The sequence below is a fragment of the Acanthochromis polyacanthus genome, chromosome 12 (assembly GCF_021347895.1).
Source record: "Acanthochromis polyacanthus isolate Apoly-LR-REF ecotype Palm Island chromosome 12, KAUST_Apoly_ChrSc, whole genome shotgun sequence".
Lineage (NCBI taxonomy): Eukaryota > Metazoa > Chordata > Actinopteri > Pomacentridae > Acanthochromis > Acanthochromis polyacanthus.
Window position 1 is genome coordinate 37,250,865 of NC_067124.1, and position 8,447 is coordinate 37,259,311.

The following is an 8,447-nucleotide window of genomic DNA, read 5'->3' on the forward strand; positions in this document are numbered from 1 at the left end:
AGATGCGTTCAAAGCCACACCCTGAAACTTGTGCAGAGTGGAAAGATAGTGAGGAAAGTAGACAAAACTATAAAACAAGAGCGTGTTTGTGCAGCAGATGTTAAATATATGATTTTACTTTTAAATCAGACTTTATTTTGAATTTTTTTTTTTTTTAAATGCATCACATGTGGCTCAGAAGGTGCCACGCCTGTGTTTGTGTCCTGGAGGGAGGTGATGTTTTCCAGGAATCCTGCTTGCTCACACATATTCCCAGCCTCTCAGACAATTGCATTCCCACCCTGCAGTTTCTCTGTGGACCTGTGAGCACAGGCAGCTCTGGGTGACACCGTTTGGCAGCCGCTGCTAAGAGACACACTGAATATAAACTGATGATGACAATAACTTTTACCAAAAACAAACAATGCAGCAGCTCAGAGACACTTTAGGGTGTTTTCCATTTGGCTGATCTCCCATTTTTTTCCAAACTGTGTGGCACTCTGACAACTCCAATAGGGTATCTGAGGACACTCGATTGGCTGAACCCCTTGTGCTTGCTTGTGAGGTGTCCAATCAGCTGCCAGAACTCCAGGAAGTTCAGCTCGCCATTGTAGTTGGCATCCAAAGAGCTCATGAGCTGGTGGACAGCAGCGGGGTCTTCGGCGTTCCGCAGGGGGAAGCAGGAATGTTTGAGAAGATACAAAACAGCACAGAGGATGACCTCATGCTTCCATACCATTGGTTGGGTGCGTGGGAGAGGAGGGGAAGCTGACACCGCTGGCACCAACACCGGCTCGCTCGATTCGCGCAGCATCAGCAGAGGTGGTTTTGGCATCAGTCTGCTGCTCTGTCGCCATCTAGTGGAGGCTGAGCTGCTTTTCAAGGGTTCACGCACGGAGGGGCGCATGGAATTTTCCACACTTGAGGAAAGGCAGCTCTGAAGCCTCTGTCGGGCCTCAGGAGCTGCTCGGTTTCTGTCGGTGTGAGTCAGAAAAAGGCGGCACGATCACAGCGAGACAACACCGGAGTGAATTCTCTGAAGGGCAGGGAGCGTTTCTTCCGGAGAAACTCATTGTTTAAGCAAAGAAAATCTATTGAAGTTGCTCAAGGCCACAGGAAGGAGAGTCAGAAAGTAGAGAAGCCCACATCTGTGAGCGACTGCCCACTTAAATAAATGATGACTAACAGTTAATTACATGGTCGCAGTGAAGAAAAAAAAAAGGCCAGATGATTCCTATTTCAGCATGACTCTGCCCCCACGAGAAAGCTTTTAAACTGGCAAACAACTAAATGTTCTGAGGAAACTTTATCCTCCTGATTGTGCTGCAGCAGTGGAGCTGGAGGAGATTTAAATCTGTCAAACTGGCAGCTGACGCTTTTTGTTCATGTGCTTTCAATAGTTTTTGGGCAACGACGGGGTTTTACAGCACAAAAGAATCAGCCGAATCAGAATTTGGATCCGTAAACAACGTTTGTACAATCATGAAGCAGCTCAGTCAGAGTAGTTAACGTCATAATGATTTAATATGCACACACGAATGAGAAGGAAAAATGAATCCTTCCTCTTTCTAAGGTGCTTCCTGGCAGCTGTTAGCTGACGTCATCCTAAATCATCTTCAGACAGGCAGACGCTGTAGGAGAAAGATGTGCTAAGAGTTTCTGCTCAGGTTTAGGTTAGATATTGTCTATTCTAATGGGACTAGGCACAATAGTTGTCTCCATACTGGTCTGTAATCTAAGTCTGACCCCTTTCCCAACTACAACATGTACCTGAAGATCAGAGAGAATCCTCATAACTGATGCTACAACTGCTTGCATGTACTGCTGCTCCATTGGTGTCACTTCTCCTGACATCTGTGATCTTCCACAGCAACCAATACAGGTACATTCTGGTTATTTGGGCGACTGCCATCGAAAACAGTCCAGGATAAGAAAAGCTGTGCAGCGTTTAATAGGAAAAAGTTCATCCAGAGTTTATTTATGATGAAAAAATGATAATTTAGTCCACATGTGATGACGATTTATCAAATAACAGCCAAATATGATTTAATAGTTTATGTTTTGTAGGGTACCTGCTACTGTATTTTGATATATACTTTATTAATTGGAGAGATCCCATTCTATAACACGCCTGCATGCAGAAAAATGCCACTGGTGCAAATATCCCGCTGTGAAACGGAAAAATCTTCACAGTATGGAGGACCAAAACTGCCATAATGAGGGAAAAAAATTAAGGGAATAAATGCCTGACTCAAGACAAAGAAAGGTATAATTAAAAGCCTAAATTATCAATAAATAAAATAAATATACATAACAAATATAAACAAGGGAACAAAACTTTTTTAACTACTTATTTTTGTTTATTTTCATATCAAATTATTTTTCAATGTATTCTATGTATTTCTTCATTAATTACGTTATTTAATAATTTTTGTATTTCCGTGTTGATTCATTTTTATATTTCTTCACCTATAGGGATTAAAGACTAAACGTCATTTCCCCTATTTCATCAATTTCATATTTATTTGTTTTTGTATATTTGTTTTTCTTCACTCATATGTTAATGACATGATGTTATTTCTACGCTCGTTAATTCCCATATTTAGTCATTTCTGTATTTATTTGCTTCTGTTTTTGTTTATTTCTGTACTTCTTTACCTTTACCCAAATAGTAAAACTTGAAATAGTAACCGGATCAGACTTTTACGGTAAAATAATATGCAGCTAAGGACAGCTCACCTGTCTGAGGTGAAGAAAAGTTCGCAGTGTCATTTAACGTCTCGTCTCCACGGCGGGGATCATTTATAACTGTACTTAATTGATGAAGTTGCAGTCTTGCAGGTATTTAATAAATTCAGAGGAAATAATACTATACAACTGGAAGCAACAAACTCATTTCTATGTTACATGAATTATTAGTGAGCCTCTTTAATTTGACCTGTCGTCATCACAGTGAAGTTTTATGTTTTGGGCCATTTAAGTTTCTAAAGATGTGAATTTGAGCAAAAACAATTTAAAAAAGTCCTTCATTAAAGGTATTTTTGTAATTTTGCAGAGGTTAATGTGTTGCCTTTTCCTGCTGTATGCGACTTCCACAGTTTTCTATTGCTGCTTTCACTTGCACTCGGCCACTACGGTTGCATTCACAGAGACTTGGACATCAGAGTTTCACTGACTAAACAGATAAAAGGAAATCCTTCAATGGATGTAACAGACGGCAGAGAGAAAAGCTTCATCGTGCTGTTGTATATTCAACCAAAACTGCACAAACTTGACTATAACAGTCGTATTTCTTTGTGTTATTCGTACATTTCTTACCTTAAAGTTTGGCAGCGGTGGTTTGACCAACCTGCAAAACCATTGCTTCTAGCATAAACGTTAAACTGGGACACTAGGACTCCATCATGAGCTGAAAGAGTTTTTTTAGAAAGATAAAACAAAGCAGATTAATATCGAGAACAAACGGCAGCATTTTTAGCTCAAATTAAATCAGAAAACAAAGATCAGAGACACTCACCAGCTCAGGTGTTTGTGTTGGGATGTTGTGAGAACTCCAGTCTTCCTCGTCTTTTTCTATTTTCCCATTAGAGGAGATAAATCATTGCAGCTGGTAAAAGTGTAAACCGTGTTTCTCCATAACAGGTAAGCTTATTCCATGAGGAAGTTTTAGGTAAAAGCTTCAGTTTCTGGTTTACCCTCTTATTATATTGTGGGTCAAACTAGTCAATTTTAAAGTAAAAAGCATCATTAAAAGTCTTTTTTCCAGAATGAAATGTCTTCTGCTCGGCTTAATAAGCGTAATCAACACATACAATTAAAATGGTTCATTTCACCTATTTGCACCGTGAACGGAAGAGGTTTTTTGTGTTCATTTATCAACTCCATAAAAAGAAAGAAATGTCAAATAAAATTTAGAAAAAAATCAATGCAATGTCAAAAAGTTGTATTATATATGCAGGTCTTTCCAATGTACATTAAAAAAGTTTTAACATGCATTTTTTTTTTTTGAAAAAACAAGTCAATTATTCTCATTGAACCATGATGTGTGAGAAGCAAAGAACAGCACTGCACTAAATATTGATAGAAATGAGTTCATAATGAGATATAAACAATGATTATTGGGATGTTTTTGGTCTCTGACATTTTTTTTTGAATGTGGAACATCAACGCTGTTCCTGAGAAATTAAACTAACAGGAGCCTGGATGACGGGATGCAGAGAGGACGAGTTAAACATATCACACTGTGCACACAAATAGGCCCGATTTCCTCGTTTCCTGAGCATTAAACTGAGGGCAGAATGCTGCAGAGAGCAAAAAGGAATCAGTAAATCAGCTGCAATTACACAGCCAGTGTCGGAAAAAGTTTTGAGAACGAGCCACTTGGGTTCTTCCTCAGAAAAGTCGTATTATTTAGTCCGGAGCTGCGACACGACGAGCACAATTGGCATCTTAGGGAGGCAGTTAGAGCTAACAAGCAGCTTGGCTTCATCATCCAAATATCTCCACATCTTTCTACCCGAAGCAGCTCTGCTCCCGCGGTCCCTCGGCCACCATTCAGGAGGCAGAGAGCAGCAACTAAAGCAGAATAAACGGCTTTTAAAGACGGCTGCTGCTGGAGGAGGTGATATTAAAGCGTCAGAGGCTTCTGTGGGGAGACGCTGCCGGTTATCCTCTGATTAATGCGTTGTGACTGACAGTATCTAAGGACTTGTCCTTATTTCTGAGCATAATTCACAAGTCCTGAGTGTCGTGGTTGTTTACGGTGACCACTTATCCGGCATTTGGCCCGGAGAAAAGCATTTTAAGCTAAAAATATAAGAAATAGTGGGGACATTCAGAGGCTCTTAAAGTAACACTTGAAGAAAAAGCAGCCAAAAAATAAAACTAAAAGGGAATATCAGGTAAGAGTGCTGGTTGTTTACGGTGTCCACTCTTCTGACATTATTTGGCCTGGAGAAAAGCATTCTAAGCTAAAAAATATGTGGGGAAAATTTAGGGTCTTTACAGAAACACTTCAAGAAAAAGCTGCAAAGGAAAAAAAAGTATCAGGTAAGAGTGTCAGAAAAAAAAAACATTAGAAACCAGTGGAATACTATAATGTTCAGAATGAGTAAAAACAGCATAATTTTACATTCTCACATTAAGAAAGAACAACAACTCTTTGTAAAAACATTTTTCATTTTTTGTCTTAGAGTGAAAAGGTGAATTAAAAAATCACTTTTTAATCCTTAGTGTGCAGAATTTTTTGTTTAAATAACAATAATTATGTGTAGAATATTATTTTTGCTAATTTAATTACAGTTAAAAAAAGGATAATTTTATGGCCACATGTTGTAAAAGGACAGATTTTTTAAGTGGCCATTATTTTATTTTTTTAAAATTTATTTATTAGTTATCTCTAAATAAGAAACCAGGTAAAATCTGTAAAGTAACTCATTTAAAAATGTTATTTTTAATCTTTAAAATATAGAATTTTTCTTTTAAATAACAATAATTATGTGTAAAATATTATTTTTGCTAATTTAATTACAGTTAAAAAAAGGATAATTTTATGGCCACATGTTGTAAAAGGACAGATTTTTTAAGTGGCCATTATTTTATTTTTTTTAAATTTATTTATTAGTTATCTCTAAATAAGAAACCAGGTAAAATCTGTAAAGTAACTCATTTAAAAATGTTATTTTTAATCTTTAAAATATAGAATTTTTCTTTTAAATTATATTATTTTTGCTAATTTAATTACAGTTTTAAAAAAAGGATAATTTTATGGCCACATGTTGTAAAAGAACAGATTTTTGATGTGGCCATTATTTTATTTTTTTAAATTTATTAGTTATCTCTAACTAAGAAACCAGGTAAAATCTGTAAAGTAACTCATTTAAAAACGTTATTTTTAATCTTTAAAATATAGAATTTTTTGTTTAAATAACAATAATTATGTGTAAAATATTATTTTTGCTAATTTAATTACAGTTAAAAAAAGGATAATTTTATGGCCACATGTTGTAAAAGGACAGATTTTTTATGTGGCCACTATTTTATTTTTTTAAAATTTATTTATTAGTTATCTCTAAATAAGAAACCAGGTAAAATCTGTAAAGTAACTCATTTAAAAATGTTATTTTTCATCTTTAAAATATAGAATTTTTCTTTTAAATTATATTATTTTTGCTAATTTAATTACAGTTTTAAAAAAAGGATAATTTTATGGCCACATGTTGTAAAAGAACAGATTTTTGATGTGGCCATTATTTTATTTTTTTAAATTTATTAGTTATCTCTAACTAAGAAACCAGGTAAAATCTGTAAAGTAACTCATTTAAAAACGTTATTTTTAATCTTTAAAATATAGAATTTTTCTTTTAAATAACAATAATTATGTGTAAAATATTATTTTTGCTAATTTAATTACAGTTAAAAAAAGGATAATTTTATGGCCACATGTTGTAAAAGGACAGATTTTTTAAGTGGCCATTATTTTATTTTTAAAAATGTATTTATTAGTTATCTCTAAATAAGAAATCAGGTAAAATCTGTAAAGTAACTCATTTAAAAATGTTATTTTTAATCTTTAAAATATAGAATTTTTCTTTTAAAACAGCAAATATCTGAAAAAATAAATAAGTTTTTTGGCTGATTTAAATAGAGTAAAAAACAGTGTAATTTTACAGTTTGACATTCTAAAAGAATAAATGAACATTTGAAGAGTTTATTTGCAAGAACAGATAACTCAGTTTTGATAAATTTTCAGAAAACTTTTTGTTTTATGGTTTACTTGAGATAATATCAATCAAACTGAAGTTGAGTGGATTTGACTCAGTAGAAAAATACATGACAAAATAGAGAAAAATAAATAATAATAATTATTATTATTATATCAAGTAAACAATGAAAAAAATAAGTTTTCTGAAAATTTCTAAAATGGAGTTATCTGTTTTTGCAAATAAACTCTTCATTTGTCAAAATGACCTTACAGTAGATTTATACACTTGAAACACACATTCCTCTTCTCTTATTTAAATATTTGGTACTGCGGTAATACAGAAATAACCAACAAGTGCATTATTATTATTATTCCAAACGATAATCTGCAATGATATCAGAACACATTTTTAAGAAATCCTCCAAACCGTGACGATGACACATGAACGTTTTACCACCTTTTTTTCCTCAAACTGGGATAATAATCGACTGAACAACATGAAGCCACTCTTTCCTCCTTTATCCTGCATCCATCAGCCAGGTTGCTGCTTCACATTTCACACACGGCAACGACCACAGCAAACAGCATAAACAGAAATTAAAGCCACATTAGTCACAATAAAGACTCCAAAGCGGCAGCGAACAACCCTTAGAATCCTGAAAAAGGGTGTGGAAGTGTCCCCGTCACCTGCGAATTATGTGTTTAAACATTTTATTATACCTTTTATTGTTTGGCTCTTCATCCTGACTTTTGCTCAGACTTCTGCTCTGGAAATTCAAGCACATTTTTAACAAGACAACACCACATTTGCACATTGAAACACACAATTTCTGAAAAGTTGTAACTCAGAAAGTGATCGTCTAAATGTAAGGAACCAGCTGGGGAAGTTTCATAGCGGTATCTGTTAGTTATGTCAACTTTAACTCATAATGTGCAGCTTTAATTACAGCAGACAGGTATGCATCTCATTAAAAATAATATTAAGCCTTGTTTGGATTAAAATAACTCATGTATGAAAAGGCTAAATATGCACAAGATTAAAAGAAGAAGAGGTCACAAGGGAAATTAATTACCTGGCAAAGGTGATTTATGGCCCAAAGACAGCAGATTTCTCTGCAAAACACGAACGCATCGCTCTGATCCGTCAGCATGCGATTTTGATTTGAAAACCAAAACTGACAGCGCAGTTGCTCCATCGACCAAAATAAAAGCATTAAAATCAACCAGGAATCTAGCCTAGCCGCGCTAGACCCATGTTCTGAAGGCACAAGGGTCTAGGGCCGCTCGACAGGGAGGGAGGCGGGCTAAAAGGTTGTCTATCAAATCCCTCTGCAGCAATTGGGTAGGTATACAACCAATCAGAGCAACGAACAGGCTGACGTAGTTCCTAGAGCACCGGCAGATTGTGGCTAAGTCCCATTAGCTTCCCAACCAGCACAGTCAACTGGTATATTAAGGATTTGCCATATCCCGTCGGCATAAGTCCAAATACGTCTTTCTTCTCAATGAAACACTTCAGTGCCGTCCTTTGTTTATCTTTCAAGTTGAATTTTAGCTTCAAATCTTTAAGGGCTGTGGCCAAAGCCGAGTCGAAAGATAACTGTTTATTGTGCGCCGTTTGTTTCTGTCAGAATCGTCGCGCCTCTGTCGTCACTTAGTTACACCCGCCTTCTGACTCTACACTTCATGGTGATTGGTCCGGCCAGTTTTAGGAGAATCCAGTCTCAAGCTTTATGGAGGGTAACTAGACCCACCCTGGGAGAGA